This window comes from Petaurus breviceps, unplaced genomic scaffold, assembly GCF_028583685.1.
Source record: "Petaurus breviceps papuanus isolate PSGF00001 unplaced genomic scaffold, PetGlider_PUasm1.0 90895, whole genome shotgun sequence".
In the NCBI taxonomy this organism is placed as follows: Eukaryota; Metazoa; Chordata; class Mammalia; order Diprotodontia; family Petauridae; genus Petaurus; species Petaurus breviceps.
The window spans coordinates 36120267-36143992 of record NW_027187372.1 but is presented as its reverse complement, the minus strand read 5'-3'; the positions used below and the strand labels follow the sequence as shown (position 1 = coordinate 36143992).

The 23726-nt window shown below is 39.1% G+C and overlaps 1 long non-coding RNA gene across 4 annotated transcripts in view; it reads left to right on the top strand.

Annotated features, from left to right (window-relative positions):
- LOC138151250 (uncharacterized) overlaps positions 1–23726 on the top strand; it is a 364336-nt gene that overhangs the window by 144315 nt on the left and 196295 nt on the right. Inside the window, exon 7 of one of the 4 annotated variants that reach the window (XR_011165776.1) lies at positions 5427–5462. The exons of the other annotated variants lie outside the window; for them this stretch is intronic. This is a non-coding gene — a long non-coding RNA (uncharacterized lncRNA). Of the gene's footprint in view, positions 1–5426; positions 5463–23726 lie in introns of those variants that run through there. 4 annotated transcript variants of the gene reach the window in all.

The following is a 23726-nucleotide window of genomic DNA, read 5'->3' as shown; positions in this document are numbered from 1 at the left end:
ATGTTTGTCTTGGCTGTTCTATGGTTTCAGTCGTGTACGACTTTTTCTGACCCCAGTTGGGGTTTTCTTGGCAAAGATTCTGTAGTGATTTATCATTTATTTCTCTAGCTCATTTTATAGATGAGGAAACAAAGGCAAACAAGATTAGGTGACTTGCTCAGGGTCACACAGCTAGGAAGTGTCTGAGGCCAGATTTGAACTTAGCAAGATGAGTCTTCCTGACTCCAGGCCCAGTGCTGATTTAGCTGCCTGCATAGGTGTTTAACAAATATTTACTGATTTATTCCTCCCTCCCCTACACCTTCTCTTCTTCAGGATAAATTTGCCCAGTTCCTTCAACTCATCCTGATAGTAATGTAGATTCATGCTGCCCTAGTTTTCAGCCTCTGAATATTCCAGTTTACCATCAGTTTTCATCCTGACGTGGGACATTGGATATGACCGATGAGGGAGGATCAGGGCAGAGTACAGTTGAATTGGAACCTCTTTACACTTTGAAGCTATGCCTTTCAATGTACCCCAAGGTCACATTAATTGTTTGCTTTTTTTTTTTTTTTGCTACTATATCATATTGCTGACTTGAATGTGAAGTCCACTGAAATCCTCAGATATTTTTTCAGATGAATTATCTAACTGCGCCTCCCTTCTCTTATAACTATTAAATAATTTTTTTGTTAAACCAAGTCTAATTATCAGTTTTACATTTTATCTTATTAAGAATGAGATCAAGTTCTCTCCTATCAAGATCTTCTTCAATCTTGCCTCTGACATCCATAGCATTAACTTTCCTAGTTTTGTGTTTCTTGCAAATTGGATTAGCAATGCCATTTTTTTTGGAAGAAGAAGGCAATTGGGGTTAAGTGACTTGCCCAAGGTCACACTACTAGTTAAGTGTGAAGTGTTTGAGGCTGGGTTTGAACTCAGGTCCTTCTAACTTCAGGGCCAGTGCTCTATTCACTGCGTCACCTAGCTACCCCAGAAAGCAATGCTATCTTTATTTAACACCTTTATCTAATTTCAATGATTAAAAAACTTGTTAGACAACATAGGGCCAAGTATAAATTAATAGGGCACTCTTTGGGTCCAATTATTCAACTACATCTGAATCCATTTAATTGTATGAGAAAGGGCATGGTCTGTTTGTAAGAATTTTGTGTTAGGGTCAGATGACTGATATTCCCCTCCTACCTCTGCCTCTTACTGCCTTTGAGACGTTCTCTAAGTCCCTTACTTTCTCGGAGCCCCAGTTTCTTCATAAAATGAGGCCCCTGGATTAGTTTCTCTCTAAATTTCCTTCTAGATCTTTGTATATAATATTACTCTCCTCTAGCTCTGGAGAAGGAAATGGCAAACCATTCCATTATCTTCACCAAGAAAACCCCAAACTCATGAAGAGTTGGACACAAGTGAACAACGAACCATTTAGCCCACATTTATCTCTGTTTTCCATGAGAGTATGAGGGACCTTTACAAGTGCTTTACTGAACTCTAGGTCAACTATATCTGTGTATCTACCCTACCTCTGACCTCACATTTAGGAACTTATTTTTTTTTTTAAAAGAGGAAATAAGGTTAATGAATATGAACTATTTCCAACTGAGACATACTAGCTCTTTGGGATTACCATTTTCTTTACTAGAAGTTCACTAAACATGCCTTTAGTAACATGTTCTAGATATTTTTTCCCTCATAAGTGAAAGTCATTCACTGGCCTATGTGCTGTTGATTCTATTCTTTTTTGGAAAACATTTGCCCTTCTCCACTCCTACTGTGCTTTTCCTGTTTTCCAAGATTTTTTTTTGTCTTTTTTGGAGGGGAGAAGGCAAGGCAATTGGGATTAAGTGACTTGCCCAAGGTCACACAGCTAGTAAGTATTAAGGGCTTGAATTTGAACTCAGCTCCTCCTGACTCTGGGGCCAGTGCTCTTTTCACTGCGCCACCTAGCTGCCTGTTTTCCAAGATATTTTTAACATCATGGATATAATTCAGCATTCAGGACCTGAGGATGTAGTTCTTCTAGATGAGGGATGGGGAAACTGCAGCCTCAAGGCCACATGTGGCCCTCTGGGTCCTCCAAGTGAGGTCCTTTGACTGAAACCAAACTAGATTAAAAAAAAATTTCAAGTTGGATTTGTTCTGTGAAATTTAGATTCAGTGCCTTATAGGATAGGCTCTGGAGCTAGTTTCTCTGTATGGTCTCATTACCTATTTTCTAATCAGATGAGCTCAGATTAGAACTAGGGGCTTTAAACCTTGTCACTGTCACATCAGGAAAGGGGGTTATTTCAGAAAAGGTACATCTCATCCAGGGAATCAGGTTGGGATAAATGGGGAGATGAAACCTCAGCTTTGATTTGACTGAAATTTCTGGTGAGTTTTAGTCTCTGATGATTAGGAGCAGTTGTTTGACATTTGGTTGAGTTTGGGGGCAGCACAGCTTCCTGTTTTTCTAAAAAGGTCTCCTCAGAATCTCACAAACCAGCCTTCACACTGACATTTGGAGTCGTTAAGTGTGTGAGTGAGTCAGATGCATACAGACCAGAATGATCCTAGAAAAGCAAAGACACTGAAAATGGAACTTTGAAAGTGCTTTGGCAGTTTGGGTGTGTGGAATTTTATTGTTTCTTGCCACCCACCCATCCTGAACACAGCCAGACACTCAGCTGACTTTTGGGACAACTGTTTTCAGCCTCTATTATAAGCAACATTTCCCTTAAATTGTTCCCCGCCTCCTTTGGAGATGGGGGAGTTGGGATGGCACAGGATGGATAAACCTGCTAGTTCATTCTATTTTGAGACTTTCTGATTTTACATTTCTGTGGAGAGGCTACCTTGGATAACAAATCACAATCCAAAGAATAGGAAAGTCAGAAGGCCCCTCAGAGGTCATCTAGTTCAGCAACTTCATTTTACAGGGGAAGAAATTGGGGTCCAAGGAACCAAGTCCATATTTTTTTTTTTGGGGGGGGAAGAGGCAAGACCAGAACCTAGATCTTCTGACTCCCAAGGTCACACACTCCTTTCTCTTCAAGTTCAAGTTGCAAGACAGTGACTCACTCTTGTGACCATCCCATGTCTCATATCTCCAACTCAGAAAACATGTCTAGGAGAAGCACAGGAGCCAGACTATCTAAACTACTTTCTGATACCATGTATCCATCTTTAACCACACATCTCACATCAGTGGGTCATTGATTCCTCCCCTCCCCCATAAGGCTATTTAGAGTCTAGGAACCCAAGGAAACTGCATTCACTTTCACATCTAAAGTCCTTTGGTGTTCCTGAGCCTGGTGGGGCTTAGGGTCCTCTTTAGGGAGGTGGAGGAGTTCCCCAGATCAGCTCTTTGTGGAAGCAATCAGGGATGCCCCATTCATCAGATGGGTAGTGCCTAGAGAGCCTAGGCATGCCTTTCCTCCTTTGCTCCTTGGTCACAGCAAGATGTTGAGTGAATAAGGCCACCTAGTGGTCAGAAGGAGCCATTGTTACATCTTCTATTTCTTGGGGGTGGGGTGGGGTGTGGACGGGCAATGGTGATTTTTTTCTAGAGTTTAATTTTCTCACATTTCATCCCTGGTCTTTTAAGCCTATAGCTACTTAAATCTCCATTTCCCTTCCTACTGTTTCTCTTTTCATCTTTGTCTTTAGGAAACTGAGGTCAGTCTTTTTTTCCTCTCTCTCTTTCTTCCCCTACCCCCACCCCTCGACTCCTCCCACCCCTTGGGTCTACCTTTTTGGATCCATATAGATTTCTTTTTCCTATTTGGAAACTGCACATTATTGTTATCTACACATTGTCACCGAAACCAATTTGTGCAAACTAACAGGCTTATCAACACTGCTGAAATGAGATTAAAACTGCTTAAAATGAAACAGATAAAAACCAGATGAATGAAGCTAGCTAATAAGACATTAAAGAGAATGACAAGAATGATGAACTAGCGTGATATATAGAACATTTACCCAGAGTCAGAGGCCCAAGATCAGTAAACTAATAAAAAGAATCTACATTCAATTCCCTTTAGTCAGTGAAGTATAATCAGATCAGGATTATGATTTGGGGGTTATTATTTATCTGTAGTCCTATATCATACCTTTCATCCAAATTACTCTGAGCTTATTAGCAATAAAGAGAGATTGCTTTGGGTGAAAACCCTTCACATTTTAGCTATTTTTTTTTAAGTAAAAAGGAATGTTTAATCTAAAACTTGTTTTATGTTCTGATTATGGAAAAACTCACACATTTATGTTTAATCTCCAATATTGGCCCATTTATAGTTAAATTACTTTGCTTCATACAATCAGTTAGTTGGATATTATATTATCGAGACAGTTACACCAAGACAATCTGAAAATTACCTTTCAGCTAGTAACATCTTAAGGCCTGACTATCAACATCCCCTTCTTGGAATCCAACCTTCCCCTGCTATCCAGAGAAACTTATGGGTGACCTACAATTCAGGCTTATCATATTGTAATATGATGTGATATGTCATATGATCTCAATGTCATATTTGACCCTCCCTGCCTTGGGAGCAAGAAGGTAAGTAGATTCTTTGGGATACCATGTCTAGCACAATCCCTTGACATGGTAGGTACTTAATTCATGTTTATTGAATTAAACTGATGTTCACTCCAGGGTGTGTGTATTTCAGGAATGGAGGGAGTAGAGGGAGAGGGTAGCTATATTTGCTACTTGGAAAAATCCTGGATTGGCAGAGGGACAATTTCCATATTCAACTCACCATTAATGATGCTCATTGAATCAACTTGAGGTAATATATTTAGAGCTGGAAGGAATCTTCAACATCATCAAGTTCAATACAGATTGAACAAATAAGGAAACTGAAGCCAAAAGAAAGGAAGTGACTTTTCCAAGGGTCACAAAATTAGTCAACAAAAGGAAGGGGTCAGAATTTGAACCTACTTTGTCTCTCTCTACTTTAAACTGCACAATTCTGCCTTGATGCTCATATGCATTAAGTTGTAAGCTCTGTGTACATCTACCTTAGGTTTTCTTTTCTTTTCCTTTTCTTTCTTTCTCCAGCATCTGGTTTTAAAAATTATAAGTATGCCAAATATGATATGAAAGTGAGAAATAAAAAGAAGAATCAACAATTTATTTGGTGGCCATTAGGAACCTTAAACATTCAAGTTCAGCATTGTTTAAATTCACTCCATTCCCCTGCACTGTTCAACAACACTTTAAAAGGCCCACCATGATTTAAAAAAAAAAAGGTTTTATTGACTACTGGACCTTTTTAGGGATACAAGGTCTTCTCAGAACTGATCTAAGGACTCTTACCTTTGACCTCTGATTTTATTCTTGTTTTGTTTTTTTAATAATTTCTAAATATGATAGAGAAGAGTTCACTGTCATAGTTTCAGTTACCCCCAGGATGAGACATAGACTCAGATGTTCATTGCAGGAAGCCTGAGGACATCAGATGGTCTTGGATATGAAAATTGTATCAGGAGGTGTGAACTTGGAAAAAGGAAGAAGAGATGAGGAACCACATGGAAAGGTAATAAAAGGTGAAATAATGGGAGGTAGAATAGAGTCTAAGAGACAGATTCCATGGTTTGCTTGGAAGTGGGGGCTTGCAGATAACTTGTGTGGAGACTTATTGCCATTGTATCCCTGAACACAAGTAGCCTAGAGGGATCCTGATGACTGGAGAGCCTAAGGGAGAGGTGTTAGCAGTTCTCCAGTGTGACCAGGGGGATGTCTGCAGAACTTCATGAAGCAGAAGAGCCATAACCCTAAGCTTTTAAATCAAGGTTGAGTTGGGTAGTATTGTGTCCCTCTTTCAATATGCTGTGTACAAATAGGAATGGGGTGGGTTATAATCAGGGACATTGTGAAGCTTAAAGGAGGTAATGAATGTAGAGCACTTTGCAAACCCTAAAGCACTGTATAAATAGCAGTTATTATTATTAATTATTACTATTATTTTTAGTCTATGGTCACCAGGTCTCCAGTCTGGTGAAGACTTTATTCCCCAGCTTTCCATTGCACTTCTGTTTAGTTCAAACAATGTCTATAGACCAATATGGGGGTGTGGTAGGAAATATTTAACAATTAGGCTTGGGGCATAGGGTTGGCATATATGGTATAGACTTCTAAATTTAATCTACATTATTAACACTTTCTTAAATCTGTACAATCAATGAAACAATAAATAAGCTTTGATATGTAGCAACCAGTTTCTGTGTTATAAAGCATATACTGAAAACTTATCAATGGCTCTGCAAGCTGGTTAGAACTGGCTCCAGAACACCCCTAATTATGATCCATGGGATCAGAGAGCCTTTGGTCCCAAGCACTGATTATCCCTCCCCTTTTTACTGTTAACACCCTATTTTGGTACCTAGTTCTTTCATCAGTTTCCTCTTTTCCTGCTCACTCTGCTAGGTGTATTTTCTAATGTTTATTCACAAGAGAAAAGAATATTACAGGAAAATGTCAAGAATAGTTTTATAGGCAATTTAAATAATAATCTTACATTTATATATCCCTTTCAGGTTTACAAAGAGTTTTTGTAAGAACTACAATAATTGGTAGTTTTGGGGTATAACTTGGTAATATAAATACTTATACTCATTTGTCACAAATAACCCATAGCCAAGCACTGCATACTCTGTCTTTACCTGCATCAGATTTAATCTCACTGCCCCCTACATCCTCCAAACCAAACACACATCACATCTCTTTGGTTCATTGAGCCACCATCAAGAGTTTTCTCTGGGAAATCTCAAAACACAAATGTGTGTAAAAGAGTATTCAGTAAATACCCAGGCACTCAAGCAATGCGTGTCAGGGATTTTATTTCACCTCACAGGAAATGGAAGCAACACAAAGGAATCACTATAACCCATAAATAACTCTCCTCTCTCTCTTTTGAGTTCCAGTTTCCCCCAGGGATCTATTCAGTCTTCTAGAGGAGACATATCAAACATGTGGTACTGTGTGCCTGTGGCAGGAACCAAATTGAAATGTAATCAGGAAATAATTAACAAAATATAATAAAACAGATAATATTAAGGTATGTTTTTCTAAGTTAACATGTAGCTAGTTTAAGACCTTCCCCCCCACCCCTTTCTATTTGAGTTTGACACCACTGCTCTAGAATCATAATGGTGGGGAGGCTAGGTGGTGCAGTGAATAGAGCACTGGCCCTGGATATGTGTGTGTGTGTGTGTGTGTGTGTACATATGTAGCATCATAATGGCACTCTGTGTTTTGGATTCCTCTTGGAAGAGAAACAAATGAAGTTAGGAATGGGACACTCCTACCTTCTGTTGATTCTTACCTAGGTGCCAGAGACCCATACAAGACCCTATATACTTACTACCTGAAGTAGGACTTAGTCTCCCTATAGAATGTAAACAAACTTGAGTTTGCTAGAAAGACATTGTTCAAATAAATCATGGGAAACAACAGAGACAAAAGACAGGCTTTGACTTCTCTGTATAACGGCTCAGTCCCTTGCTGTTGTTCATTGTTCTTTGTCCTTCATTTAGAAGAGGACTGAAGATGTCACAGAGTGGTGTCTTGACTTGTGGGTGAAGTGGATTTACGTGAGGCAGAGCTGCACAGTCATCAGCCTCTATCTTCTAGAGTCATGGGTGGCAGGACAAAAGTTCAGATGACTGGTGATGGCCTTGGATACAGTAGATGACCGTGGCTTCTTTGATGTCTGTCCAAGCTCTAAGAACTCATAGTTAACTGCTTCAGCTGCCTTTGTGGCCATTGGAACAAGTTGTTCTCATCTGCCCATTCTGCCAGGGAAAGTCTTCATGTGCTTGGGGTAGACGCCTGCCTAACTCACTGATAGTTTTGAGACCTGCTAGCTACCCTCAGCCTGGGTTAGCCCATCTGCTGAGAGTTTTGCCAGCCTGAGGCCTCTCTGTGCATGATACAGCTTCTTGGAGGCACAGGTGAGAGGTGAGTGTCAGGTGGATGCCAAAGGTGGGTAAGCAGCCCCAAAGGGGGCTCAGCAAGTTGTCACACCAGAGGTCCTTTCCTCCCTGAACAACCTCCACACCCAGGCCCTTACTAGATCCCTAGTGCAGGAGTTTTCCACATTCCTCCTCTCCTGACAGCTGGTGTTCAGGACCTTCTTCTTTTCTACTGCTGTCATTTCTGGGGACTAAGAGACTTTGCTACTTTTCTCTTTACATCTGAGTCTAGAATCTTGGGGTTAGTTGCTTAGCTAACTAAGTGGGGGAATAATTTGATGAAAAATAGTATTACCTTTGTAGCCATATGTTTGACAAAAATAATAATCTAATCTAACATGCTGATTTTTCAAATGTCCAAAATACAGCCCTTTTCCTTATATATCCTTTCTCCCTCAGTCTCCATAAACCATAAGATCCCATGCTTGCTACTTGGTCCGTTAATAGACTGATATGCAACTCTACCAGGGAAGTGCTTTCTAAACAATAGTGTATGGAGATGGCTAGGGGTGCAGTGAATAGAACACTGGCCCTGGAGTCAGGAGGACCTGAGTTCAAATCCGGCCTCAGACACTTAACACTTACTAGCCGTGTGACCTTGGGCAAGTCACTTAACACCAATTTCCCTGTCTTCCCCCACTCCAAAAACAAAAAACAAAACAAAACAAAATAGTGTATGTATGTAAATATATAATACTAAGTTCTCAATACTAAGCTTAGTATTAGTTAAACTTCATTACCTTCTAAGTCTGTTTCTACTGCCCTCCATTATTTAATCAGAGCCTAGGAAAGTAAGACCATTAAATCCATCATTTTAATTAGGACCAACAAAGAACCTCTGTCTTACACATCCCTTAGCAAGGAGTCAGAGAGCCACAGCTTCAGCTCCATGGGAAGTGCTACCTACACAATATCATCCACAGCTATACACACTTAGTTTTGTGAATGTCCTTACATCTTTTCATTTTGTTGACTCTCCCTTTCTGCCTAGTCATCAATTAATCAATAAATGAGCATTATTAAGTTCCTGTTCTGCACTGGGTGGAGAAGTACCATGGAAGAGTGGATAGAGAAGTAGACTGCTGGCCTTGGAATCGGGAAGATAGAGTTTCAAGCTCTGCCTCTGATACATACTAGCTGTGTGATCTTGGGCCAGTCAACTCAGTATGCTAAGACCATAAGTCACAGAGTAATATTTATGTCTATACTTATAGAAAAAGATCCTCACCAGGAATTCCTTATACCAGCAAAGTGCTGGTTCTTTTCCACCTCAACTATAGTGACCACAGTGCTAGATATTATAATAGGCATCGGGAATCCAAAGAGAGAAATGAAATATTCTCTGACTTTAAGGAGCTGACATTCTATGATACTGGTACCAAACCTAAATAGAATTGGGGGCCACTAGTCTGTATATAAAGATTCCTGAGGGCCGCACATTGACTTGGTTTTAAAATCTGTTTTATTGTATTTTTATTTATTTTGTTAAATATTTTCCAATTATATTTTGATCTGATTGGGGCCATACTTAGAGATGCTGTGGGCTGCATGTATGTTTGATATCTGTATTCTATGAGATGTTGGGCCTCTCTGAATATCAGTTTCCTCATCTGCAAAATGTAGATAACAATACTATACTACCTACCTTACAGGCTTATTGTGAAGGTCAAGTGAAATAATATACATAAAGTGCCTATAACCATAAAATGCCATATAAATGTCAGCTATTAATATTATATTAGCTATTGTGTTTGCTGCTGCTATTCTTTAATTAAGAAATATTTTTCCTTGGTTTTAAAAATCCATTTTTAGGGGAAAAAAAGTCAGACTCTTTTTCTTGTAGCTTATCATTCAGTCATTGGCTCACTCATTATAATACTGAGATGTCAATAAAACTAAGGAATTAACCTGTTCTGAAAATCTGGCCAGTAGCTATTTGTTTCATGTATTTTCTGGACAATTCCTGAATAGTAGTATTTGTTCAGTGGTTGATGTATAGATCTGTGTCATAGGCTTTCCCTATTATAATGAAAGATACATATACATGTGTGTATGTATGTATGTATGTATATCTCTGTGTATATATGTATATGTATATATATGTGTGTATCTATGTATCTGTCTTTCTATCATCTATCTATCTATCTATCTATCTATCTATCTATCTATCTATCTGTCCATCTATCTATTTCTATCACTCTGTAGCAGGGGACATGACTAGGCCCATAGTATAATTGAATATGTGGTATGTAATAGGATTCTTTAAACTACTGTAAATTATGGAACTTCTTTGATACAAGTTTGTTCTTCTCCACCTAGGTATTCCTTTCATCACTGCAGATTAGAAGAACCTTTTCATGCTTTTTTATCTTGTATGATTCTTTTTGGAGGGGGAAGTTAGGTCAATTGGGGTTAAGTGACTTGCCCAAGGTCACATGGCTAGTTTTTTGTGGTAAGTGTCTGAGACGGGATTTGAACTCAGGTCTTCCTGACTCCAGGGCTGGTGCTCTATTCGCTGCACCACCCATCCACCCTATCTTGTATGATTCTTATCTATGTTCTTTCAAAGATAAATAATAGACAATCCACTCAATGGTCTGCCGGCCATCTTCTAGGTATTGTTACATTTTGTGGGTACCACTGGCACACCAGACACAGTTTTTCCTCATTCTTGCCACTTCACCACCTCTCTTCCTTTTCAGTAATAAATAATGGGAAGGGGTAAGGAAGTGTAGGACTGGGCAATGAAGGTACAACCCTCAGAGCATTCACAGATATTCTTTGTTTGGTTCCAATCTAAAAGATGGAACTTTGGAAATCTGTTTCCATCATGTTTGATGGAGGGGCCAGCACTGTGTGATAAAAAAAAATAATAATTGGTTGTGAAACCCACTGAATTGGTGACTCTAGAAATGCTGAGCTAGAACTAAGTTTGCACACAAAAGAAGTTACCTCATGAGCTATCAATCTCTTTTCTCTCCTGGAAGCAAGGGAGGCAAGAGCTTCTGTGAGCCTGATGGGTAGAGGAGTGGTAGTAAGCTATATTCCCCAATCTGGAGATGTTTTCTTTTTTCCTGTGAGGCTCATACTGCCTTGACTTCATTCATATTATTCTTCCTGATCTTTGATGAATGAATATTTTGAGATGAAATTTACAGGCATTGTCCTTGCGTGTTCAAGGGATATATCAGTGCCATCAAAGTTCTCACTGCCAACCATAATTGGTAGTAATGTCTATTGGAGGCAATAGGAATGGCCACCATAGTGGCAGTGGCCAATGATAGAGGAAGTATCTGTAGGCAGATGTTTAAAGTCTCATGAGCATAGATTGTAAGCTCCTCAAATGCAAGGATTGTCTTTTGCCTCTTTTTGTATCCCTAACACTTAGCAAAGTGTCTGGCACATAATAGGCACTTAATATATGTGTATTGATTAAAGAAATTCCAGGTATAGACTTTAGAAAGGCACTGATGGTCATAGACTAGCATTAAGTTATATGTAAGGGAACTTTGGGAAGATCTCAAGAAGGGAAAAAAAAGGACTTGCAGGGTCTCTTGACAGAGGAACCCTCAACCCTATTTGTTCTTGACATGAGTACTTGACTAACTAAGTTTGAGCCCACTCTTCCCAATGATTTTGTGTGTGTGTGTGTGTGTGTGTGTGTGTGTGTGTGTATGTGTGTATAATAGAATATATAACCCAGTTTGGTGGAAGTTTCTACCGATTGTTCTGGCTATATCTTTCTCAACAAACCCCATTTGAAAAAGCTAATGCAGTTCAACTGGTTGATTAATAATAAGAAACATATTGGTAGGAATGCTGGAACCACAATATTAGAAACTGTAATTCTGGGGAGTGGGGCCAAGATGTCGGAGTAAGAGCATAAACTTAGCATGGGCTCCAGCTCCAACCACTTCCAATACCTGTAAAAAAAATGACTCTAAACAAATTTTAGAGCTATAGAACCCACAAAGTGACAGAGAGAAACAAATCTCCTGCTGAAGGTAGCCTGGCAGGCCAAAAGGAAAGGTCTATCGCAGTGCATGGGGAGCTGAGCACAGTTCCCCATGAGCTGTGATTCCAACCCCAGGATGGCCCAGACCAGCCAGAGCAGACTTCAGGCAGTTTGTGGCAGTTTCCAGAATTCTCAGCCCATAAATGCCAAAGAGAAAAGAAAAGGTCAGTGGGGAACTCTGTTGGAAGGGTAAAGGGAGAACACTGTCTGGCCCCTGCCCCTGAGGTGAGAAGTGGCAGAGGCATGGCAGCTGCAGCTGCTGCTATGTGATTGCTTCCAGAGCCCCTGGCCTGCAGATCATAGGGGAACCAAGTGACAATTCAGAGGGTAATCGCTCTTGCTTTGACCTGCTTGGATCTGGATCATGGTCTTGGGTGGTGGTCCTGGGCTGTGCGGCTAATGGGACAGAGCTTGTGGGGGCTATAGAGAGGGAGCCCAACTAATAGCTCCAGCAGCTGCAAAAACCCCAGTGATTTGGGACAAAGCTCTCTCCATTCTGTAAACAGAGTTCTACTGTGGCAAAGAGCTCAAAAGTCAAGTAAATGGCAAGATGAGCAAGCAGAGGAAGTGCAATCAGACCATACAATCCTTTTTGGGGGACAAAAAGGATCAAAGCACAGAACTGGAAGAGGGCAATGAAGTCAGAACTCCTGCATCAAAAGCTTCTAAGAAAAATATGAATTGGTCACAGGCCATGGAGGAGCTCAAGAAGGATTTTGAAAGTCAGGTAAGAGAAGTGGAGGAAAAATTGGGAAGAGAAATGAGAATGATGCTAGAAAATCATGAAAAGTGAGTCAACAACCTTCTAAAGGAGACCCCAAAAGATACTAAAGAAAATAACACCTCAAAAAATAGACTAACTCAAATGGCAAAAGAGGCCCCAAAAGCTAATAAGAAGAATGCCTTAAAAAACCAAATTTGCCAGATGGAAAAGGAATTTCAAAAACCTCACTGAAGAGAATAATTCCTTCAAAATTATATTTGAGCAGTTAGAAGCTAATGACTTTATGACAAATCAAGATACTATAAAACAGATCCAAACAAATGAAAAAAAAGAAGGCAATGTGAAATATCTCATTGGAAAAACCACTTATCTGGAAAATAGATCCAGGAGGGTTCATTTAAAAATTATTGGACTACCTGAAAGCCATGATCAAAAAAAGAGCCTAGACACCATCTTTCAAGAAATTATCAGGCAAAATTGCCGTGATATTCCAGAAGCAGAGGGCAAAATAGAAACTGAAAGAATTCACTGGTCACTTCTTGAAAAAGATGCCAAAAAGAAAACTCCTAGGAATATTATAGCCAAATTCCAGAGTTCCTAGGTCAAGGAGAAAATACTGCAAACAGTTGGGAAGAAACAATTTGAGTATTGTGGAAACACAATTAGGATAACACAAGACCTAGCAGCTTCTACATTAAGGGATCAAAGGACTTAGAATATGATATTCTGGAGGTCAAAGGAGCTAGGATTAAAACCAAGAATCACCTACCCAGAAAAACTGAGTATAATACTTCAGGGGAAAATATAGTCATTCAACGAAATAGAGGACTTTTAAATATTCTTCTTGAAAAAACCAGAGGTGAACAGAAAATTTGACTTTCAAATAAGAAGGTAAACAGGAAAAAGAAATCATAAGGAACTTATTAAAATTGAGCTATTTACATTCCTTCATGGAAAAATGATAATTGTAACTCATTAAACTTTTCCCAATATGAGGATCATTGAAGGGAATATATATATATGTATGCACATGTATACATACATGTATATGTATGCATAGGAGGGTATATGTGTGTATAAATATATATGTGAGTGTGTGCATATGTGTGTACATGTATACATAGACAGAGGGCACAGGATGAGTTGAATATGAAGGAATTACATCTAAAAAATAAAATTAAGAGGTGAAAGAGGAATATATTGGGTGAAGGAGAAAGGGAGAGATAGATTAGGGTAAATTATGTCATATAAAAGAGGCAAGAGAATAGTGTTACAATGGAGGGGAAGAGCAAGAAGGTGAAAGGGAATGGGTCAACCTAACTCTCATTGAATTGGGTATCTTACCCTACAGGAAAGCAGGGGGAAAGGGGCTAAGAGGGGGAATGAAAGAAGGAAGGGCAGATTGGGGGAGAGGGTAGATAGAAGCAAACACTTTTGAAAAGGGACACGGTCAAAGGAAAAAAATAGAATAAGTGGGGGGGGGTGGGATAAGGATGGAAGGAAATATAGTTAGTCTTTCACAACATAACTACTATGGAAATGTTTTGCATAACTGTACATGTACAACCTATGTTGAATTGCTTGTCTTCCCAGTCGGGGTGGGTGAGGAGGGAAGAAGGGAAAGACTCTGGAACTGAGAGTTTCAAAAACAAATGTTAAAAAAAATTGTTTTTTACATGGAACTGAGAAATAAGATATACTGGCACTGGGATATAGAAATCCATCTTGCCCTACTAGAAAGTTGGGGGGAGGGTGGTAATTGGGGAGGATATAAGAGAGAACAGATTGGGGGAAGGGGTATTCTATAGGCTTGGTATTTTGGTGCAGAGGGTAGGCGAAAGATGGGGAGAAAAATTTGTAACTCAAAATCTTGTGGAAATGAATGTTGAAAACTAAAAATAAATGAATAAATTGGAAAAAAAGGAAAAAATAAAAATAAAAAAAAGTAATTGTAACTCCATGAGGAGACCCCTAGACACCTGAGAAAAGGCATAGTCATTGACTCTTGGGGACCTTACATGTCAGTGCAAGTGGAGTTGGGGAAGTGGGTTCAGAGTAAATGTTACATATATTTCTTGTTAAGTATGGAAGGTTAATAAATAGTTAAGGATAAAATTCAGTAGTCTATGTGCAAGCCAAAACAATTGTGTGGAAATAGAAAAAAAATAAATGTCAGCCAGTTTTTTTCTCTTAATTTTGTGGATATGTTTCAGTCCATTACTAAATCAATAGGAACTTATTAAGTGCGTACTATGTTCCAAGCATTGTGCAAAGTCATGGTGTCCTGATAGTGATTCTACAGCTAGTCCAATAGATCACTGAGAGCCTCAAGGTTCTAATAAATAATACCTGTAAGAAAAGCATGTGTTCAAATATCCCTAAGTAAAAGCAATCCACAAGGTGATCAGAAAGCAAATCAGAGGGAGATAAAATTGGGTTAAAGTCACTGATAAGAAGATTAAAAGCAATGAGTAGGAGGGGTGGAATCAAGATGGCCGAGGAGAAGCAGGACCTCCCTGCTGCTCTGGCTTCCACCTTCCCCAATCCATGTAAAAAGGGGACTCTAAACAAACTTTGGAGCTGCAGAACCCACAAAATGGCACAGAGAAGCTAACCTCCCACTAAGGACAGCACAGCAGGCCAACAGGAATCTGACAGTGCAGTGCTCTGGGAGCCAAGCCCAGCCCCACCCCGAGGTTTTAGTTCCAGGGCGGGCCTGACCAGCCGCTGGCCAGAGGGACTCCAGATCAGCAGCAGCTGTGGCCCTTTTCCAGATTTATCAACACAGATGCAAAGGACAAAGTGAGAGGTCAGTGCAGTCTGGACTTTGGGATCCAGTAAGTGGGAGTGCGTGGCTTTTGCCCCCAGGACTAGAAGCCTTGGAGACACCGGCACAGCCAACCAGCACCACATGGCAGCTTCAGCTCCTGGCCTGCAGAGTATAGGGGGACCAAGAACCAGTCTTAGGGGTAATCACTCTTGCTTTAATCTGCTTGGATCTGGATTGCAGTCTAGGGTGGAGGTCCTGGGGTATGTGTCCAGCTTGCCAGAGTGTGTGGAGACCTCAGAGAGGGCACACAACTAATACCTCCGGCAGCTGAGAAAACCCCAGCATTTGGGACAAAAGCTCCCCTGTCTGGTGACAGAGTCCTACTGTGGCAAAAAGCCCAGGGGTCAATGACTGAGGGGCGACATGACCAGGCAAAGGCAACAAAGCAGACAGAAGATTCCAACATTAGACTCCTATTTTGGGGACAAAAAGGAGCAAAGCATGGAACAGGAGGAAGATAGTGAAGTCAGAACTCCTGCACCAAAATCTTCAAAGGAAAATACGAGCTGGTTACAGGCCATAGAGGACCTTAAGAAGCAGATAAGAGAAGTGGAGGAAAAATTGGGAAGAGAAATGAGAATGATGCAAGAAAATTCTGAAATGAGAGTCAACAGCCTGACTGAGGAAACTAACACCTTGTAAAATAGACTAACTCAAATGGCAAGAGAGGCTCAAAAAGGCAATGAGGAGAAGAAAGCCTTAAAAAGCCGAATTTGCCAGATGGAAAAAGAATCTCAAAAGCTCAATGAGGAGAATCATTGCTTCAGAATTAGATTGGAGCAAATGGAAGCTAATGACTTTTTATGAGAAATCAAGATGCTGTTAAACAGATCCAAACAAATGAAAGAATAGAAGGCAATGTGAAATATCTCATGGGAAAAACCACTGACCTAGAAAATAGATCCAGGAGAGAGAATTTAAAAATTATTGGACTACCTGAAAGCCATGATCAAAGTAAGAACCTAGAAATCATCCTCCAGGAAGTTCTCAAAGAAAACTACCAGAGGGCAAAATAGAGGTTGAAAGAATCCACTGATCACCTCCTGAAAAAGATCCCAAAAAGAAAACTCCTAGGAATATTATAGCCAGGTTCTGTAATTCCCAGAGTAAGGAGAGAATATTACAAGCAGCCAGGAAGAAACAACTTGAATATTGTGGAAACACAATCAGGATAACCCAGGCTCTGGTAGCTTCTACACTGAAGGATCGAGGGGCTTGGAATATGATATTCCAGAGGTCAAAGGAGCTGGGATTAAAACCAAGAGTCACCTAACCATCAAAACCGAGTATCATGTTTCAGGGTAAAATATTGTCATTCAGTGGAATAGAGGACTTTCAAGCATTCTTGCTTAAAAAACCAGAGTAGAATAGAAAATTTGACATTCAGATACAAGAAACAAGACAATCATGAGAAAGAATACAGGGAAAAGAAATCATAAGGAACTTATAAAAGTTGAACTATTAACATTTCTACATGGAAAAACAATAATTGTAACTTATGAAACTTTTCTCAGTAGTTGAAGGGAATAGAAATATATATATATATATGAGGGTATATGGGCATATGAATACATATGTAAATGTGTGTATATATGTTTACAGGTATGCATAGATAGAGGGCACAGGACCAATATAATGGGAAGGGATGATACTTAAAAGGTGAAATTAAGAGGTGAGAGAGAAATATAATGAGAAGAGATGGGGAGAGACAGAATGGAGTAAACTGTCTCATATAGAAGAGGCAAGGGAAGATGGTTACAATAGAGGGGAAGAATAGGAAGGCAAAAGGGAATTGGTCAACCTTATTCCCACTGAATTTTTCTTGAGGAGGGAATGAAATACACACTAAATAGGGTATCTCACCCTCCAGGAGAGTATGGGGGTAAGGGGATGAGAGGGAGGATGATGAAAGGGAGGGCAGGCTGGGGGGGAGGGAAGTTGGAAGCACCCACTTTTGAAAAGGGATGAGATTAAAGTAGATAATAGAACAAGTGGGAGGTGGGATAGGAGGGAGGGAAATATAGTTAGTCTTTTACAATATATCTGCTATGTTATTGTTTTGCATTAGCCACACATGTACAACCTATACTGAACTGCTTATCTTCCCAGTAAGGGTGGGTGACAAGGGAGGAAGGGAATGAATCTGGAATTCAAAGTTTTAAAGTCAAATATTCAAATATATATATATATATATACACACTATTATTAATACTATTTTACATGTAATTGGGAAATAAGATATACAGGCACTGGGGCATAGAGATCCACTGGAAAAGTTGAAAGGGGTATGGGAGAAAATATGGGAGAGAGCAGAGTGGAGGAGAGGATATCCTGTGGGACTGCTATTTTGGGGTGGTGGGTAGGGGGAAACGGGGAGAAAATTTATAGCTCAAAATCTGGCAGAAATGAATGATGTAAATCAGAAGTTAATAAAGCATTTTTGAAAAATGAAAAAAAATAAAAGCAATGAATAAGGAAATTCTGAAGAGCTTACAACCAGCCTTGGAGTTGACTTTATATCCTCCTTGCCCAAAAGACTCACAGTTGGGATCCAGATGAATCTACTGAGGGACAAAGTTGACTCAAATTACCCCAAGTTTGCTCCATAGTATCTTTCTACAATCAGTTAATTAAATATTGAATTATGCAGTCAGTCACACCAAAACAATCTAAAAACTGTATTTCTGCTGATATTTTGGGGAGTGTAAGGGGTTCAGTCTCTTGAGTTCCACTAGTCATCTGGCGCATAAAAGCTGAGGGTACAAAGAGAAATAGTGAAACAGCTCAACCATCACAGAATCTCCACTCTATAATTATCACCTTACTTAGCATACATTATTTTAGTTATGTCATTTCTGTATTGTCTCTTTACCTTATTAAACTGTTGATTCCATGTGGGTTCAGACATTGTCCAGTCTATCAACGTGTAGATACATAGATACGTACGGGACACATTCCAAAGTAGATAAAGGGTAACTTCTGAGAGAAAGAGATGGTAGTAGACTGGGTGAGGAGAGGACAGTAGGAATGGCTTTTTACAAAAGGCAGTTCTTGAGCTGAGCCTTTAAGGAAGCCACAGATTCTAAGAGTGGAGGAAGAGTAGTCTAGACACAGGCATATCCCATAGAAAAACACAGAAATGGGAGATGGGATGTTGAGTGTGAGGGGCAGCAAGTGGGTTTGTCTGGATCAGAGCTCATGGAGGGGTAGGATGGACAAGAAGACTAGGAAGGTAGGAAGGGGCCAAATTGTGATTGCTTATCTGACTCTCTGTGTATTTAAATGGGTTGAATCAACCAGATGTTTTGACATTATGAAGAACACAGCCTTAAAACCTCTACCATCAAATGCCTCCTTTATACCACTTCCCCTGGGTTCCCTTTAGAGCAAATTTACCTTTGGGCAGGAACTTGTGAGATGCACATCTTATGGCTCTAATTTACACAGCAGGGGTAGGGATGATGGCAGTGGAAAAGCCATTAATGTGACAGCTGTCACCAGAATGCTGGTCCCTGCTCATTCATAAACTTGGGCTCAATCATTACTTTGGGATTCATTCTGAGTTTATCCTTATGGGGGCCTGCAGTTCAGAGGTCTCACTCCACATTCCCCAGCATACTAAAAGTGAATTCAGAAGTGAGCCTTCAAATTATCCATTGTGTCCAATGGGTGTAGCCATATGGGTATCTCTTGATCTGTTACAGTTATTGTTTTGTTTTGTTTTACCATTTGTCATCATGGACAATTTTAGATGTTGCTACTAAAATTCAGGGAGATCATGTCAGTTCATTTAAAATTGAACAACTTCCCCAAATTGTCATGCATTTGTTCATTTTCCAGCACCATGTCACCTTGAACTCAGAACCCAGTACTAAGTATTGGGGGAAAGATAAAGAGAAAGAAGCCATGATCCATGGACAGCCCAATATTGAAAACCAAAGAATTTTGCTGGGCACCAATTATTACAAGAATGTCATAAAAATCTACTCAAATAATTGCATATCAATATAGCAAAGATAGTATTCCTAAGTGCCAAGCATGTGTAAAATGAATTGTAAAGTGAGTACAGGAGAAACATCTAGCAAAAAACCTCAAATAGCTAATAAATCAGCAATCACACTGACATTTCTATTTTTGTCTATAAAACAAAACTACACCAGATCAAGAGATAACCATGAAAATCAGATAATCATATGGAATGAGACCACAGAGCTGCAGACCCCTATCAGGATAAACTGATATGGGCTACAACCCTTCCATGCTTGCCCATCCTATGCAATTGCTGTCTATGCCCTCTCCTAAATTCACCATAAGGGGTTCCCCTAATACACTGGGATTCTTTATATTATGTGTATACCAATTGAGCTCCTGGGCTGTTTAAAGGATATGCTTCATTGGTACAATTTCACAAGACTGACAGGCTTAAAAATGCTTGTTGACTTACTGTACCAGTTTTTTTATACCCAAAATGTGGTTCTCCATTGCCCTAGTATTCATGGGCAGAGGAGAATCTGGAAAGACCTTGAATGAAAGAAAATATTCTAAGATGTGGAGGGGATATGGAAATGAATTCTAGGTATGGTGGACAGCAAGTGTGTAAGTGTGGAGATGGAAGATGGAGAATCATGTGTGAGAATTGGCAAGATGGTGACTTTGGCTGGATGATAGAGTATGGGAAGGGGAGTAATATAAAATAAGACTGTAAAAGTAGGTGGGGCTCAGGTTTTTAAAGGCTTTACAAGCTAAACAGAGGAGCTCAATAAATGGAGACTTTAAGAGTTATGTCAGAGAGAATAGATATCTGAAATTCCTCCTTGTGTCAGAGGTAGGCTTATAGATTTCAGTAAGTGTCTCCATAGAAGCCATTCTTGTTTCTATGTTACTACAATGTATGAGGCTAGGGGAACAGAACATCTGATTGATTGAAAGATGGGTAGAAAATTCTTATAATTAGGGTCTCCTGATTTATGATCATTTCCTTTGAAGCTGAATTAAATGGGGAAGTTAATTTAATTAATTGGAATAAAGCTGTTTTCTTCATGATCACACCTGAAAAGCATTTCACATCTATAATCTTTGATTCTGACCACACTATATGTTAGGTAATACAAGTATTATTACTATAATCTCTATTTTACAGATGGGAAAATGAGTCTGAGACATTAAATGACAAACACTATATAATAGAGATATTAAGTAGTGGAATGGGGACTTAAACCCACATTTTCTGATTTAAATACAGTGATCATTCCAACATGCCACAGCTGCCCAAGCCAAAGAGATTCCGATAGTATTTACTTTCTGTGAAACTCACTAGGCATTCATGAATGTCTTCTTGAGTGAGGAGAACTAAATGCTAGTGTTGCCTTTGTCATTGATGGGATCTTCAGTGAATCACTTCACTTCCCTGGGACTTAGTTTCTCCATTTGTAAAATTAGAAGATTGGAATTCATGATTCCTAAATTTACTTTCAACTATAAAATTCTATGATTCTGTGATTAAAAAAAACTTATTCTTAGATTAAGTGATAAAGTGTGTAAAATGCTTTGCAAGTCTTAAAGCACTATATGTCAACAATTTTTAGCTGTTCTTTTAGATAGAGAGATGGAGATAGAGATAAATAGGATAGAGATATTGACAGACATGTAGATAGACAGTGACAAATAGACATACAGATAGACACACATATAGACAGACAGACAGACAGACAGACAGATAGATAGATAGATAGATAGATAGACAGACAGACAGATAGATCCCCAACCAGAGAGGAAACTCCTTGATGGCAGAGGCAATATCTTATAGTCCTTTAGAATAAAAACACAGAGCTAGAGACAAACTAACATGGCCTTCCAGATTCTCTCTTCTCTAAGTTGTTGCTGTTCAATTGTGTCTGACTCTTTGTGACCCCATTTGGGGTTTTCTTGGCAAAGATACTAGAGCACTTTGCCATTTCCTTCTCCAGCTCATTTTACAGATGAGAAAACTGAGGCAAATAGGGTTAACTGACTTCCCCAGGGTCACACAGTTAGTAAGTGTCTGAGGCTGTATTTGAACTCAGGTCTTCCTGACTCCAGGCCCTGTGCTCTATCCACTGTGCCACCTAGTTGCCCTCTTCTCCAGGTTAAACATTTCCATTTTCTTTGTCAAATCAAGGAAAAAGAAAATGCTCAACATAGAATAAACACTAAATACATGTCTGTTGACTATGCAAATTCTCTACCTGAGATACACAAAAAAATTATTCATTTAAACAAAGGAATTTTATTGGTCTTTTATTTTAATATTACCTAGATTTTTCCTCTGTATTCTCCCTCTCCCCTTCCCAGAAAGTCATCTTTTAAAACAAAGAGGAAGGTGAGAAAAATATTCAGTAAAGTCAATCAACAAATTTAAAAAGTCTTATGTTATTATATTCAGTGTTCTATATTTTTGGATCCTGACCTTTATACAGGACCAGGGGGATTTGTCTTTTCATACCTTTTCTTTGGGGACAAGATTCTTCATTGTAATTTCACAACCTTTGGTTTTAGTTGTTTTATGATTGCTATAGTAATTATGTCTGGTGGGTGGCACAGTGAATGGAGTACCTGACTTGGAGTCAGGAAGATAAGTTCAAATCCAGTCTCAGATACTTCCTAGCTGTGTGACCCTGGGTAAATCACTTAATACTATTTGCCTCAGTTTCCCCCTCTATAAAATGAGCTGGAGAAGGAAATGGCAAACCACTCTAATATCTTTATCAAGAAAACCCAAAATGCCATCACGAAGAGTGGGACATTATTGAGAAATGACTGAAAAACAAAAAGTCATTTCTTTCTTTCTTTCCTGGTTCTGTTTACTTCATTGTTTATCAGTTCACGTCATTCTTTCTCTGCTTCTCTATATTTATTATGTGTATCATTTCTTACAGTGCAGTAATATTCCATTATATTCATGTACCACAATATACCTAGCTATTCAACAGTCAATGGGCACCTTCTTAATTTCCAGTTCTTTGTTATGACAAAAAGTATTGCTTAATAATTTTGTTGTGGAAGGAACAATTTTTCCCTCCAATAATGTCCTTGGGGTAGATACCTAGTAGTAGAATACCTTGTTCAAAGCTTATAAATATTTTAGAGGTATGACTCCTTTTCAATAAATTTCCAGAAATCAAATCCAGAGAATTTTGAACCTAAGATGTTTTGGGGGACCTTTTATCTGGGTTGGCTCTTTATTATATAAGTGAAACAGATAATAGACATAAGGATCTTTCATTAATGTTATAGACAAAGTTCAAGGCATATCTTTGGTATTTTTTCTCCTGGTCTTTTATATTATACGTAACACATAGAGGCCAGGTCAACTTGGCCCAATAATTCAGGTCATTCAAAACTTAAATTCTCATTTGTTGATTGAGATGAATAACTTTCTGTCTACAAATAACACAGAAAAAAATGATTGTTATGCAATAAATTTCCACACAGCAAATCCAGAAACTAATCATTGTAAGTCTCTAAGAAACCTTTTTGTCTATAGTACACTATAACCTGACCAAGAATGTTCTTTATAATTGTGTTCAAAAAGTAGTTATCCAGCCTTTTCATGAAATGTGCTAGTGACTGGGAACCCCACACCTCCCAAGGCAGTCTGTCTTACTCTGGGATAGTTAATATATATGGAAAGTATTTTGCAAACCTTAAAGCACTATGTAATTGTTAGCTATTATGGTTCTAATTGTTTTAAAGTTTTTCCTTATACCAAACCTGAATTCTGCCTCTCTAAAACCTCCTCCTGTTATTCTGGGTTCTGCTCTCTGAGTGCAAACAAAATAAGAGCACTACTTCTTCCATATGACAGTCCTCCAAATGCCAGAAGACAGTTATTGTGTCCCATCCTAACAATTGTCTTCTCCAAGCTAAACATCTCCATTTCTTTCAACTGAATTTCCTATATCCTGATCCTGAGGACTTGGACTATTCCAGATGCCCTCCTCTGGATGCTTTTTAGCTTACTAACATTTGCCTAAAATGTAACCCCCAGGATTGTGCACAATACTATAGAAGTGGTTGGGCTAAGGCAGAATACAATGGAACTATTTCCTTTTTTTTTTTCTATTAGAAACCACTGTTTTCGAATGCAACTTAAGACCACATTAACTTTTTTGGTCTCCATATTGCACTGCTGGGCCATATTATGCTTGCAGTCCGGTAAA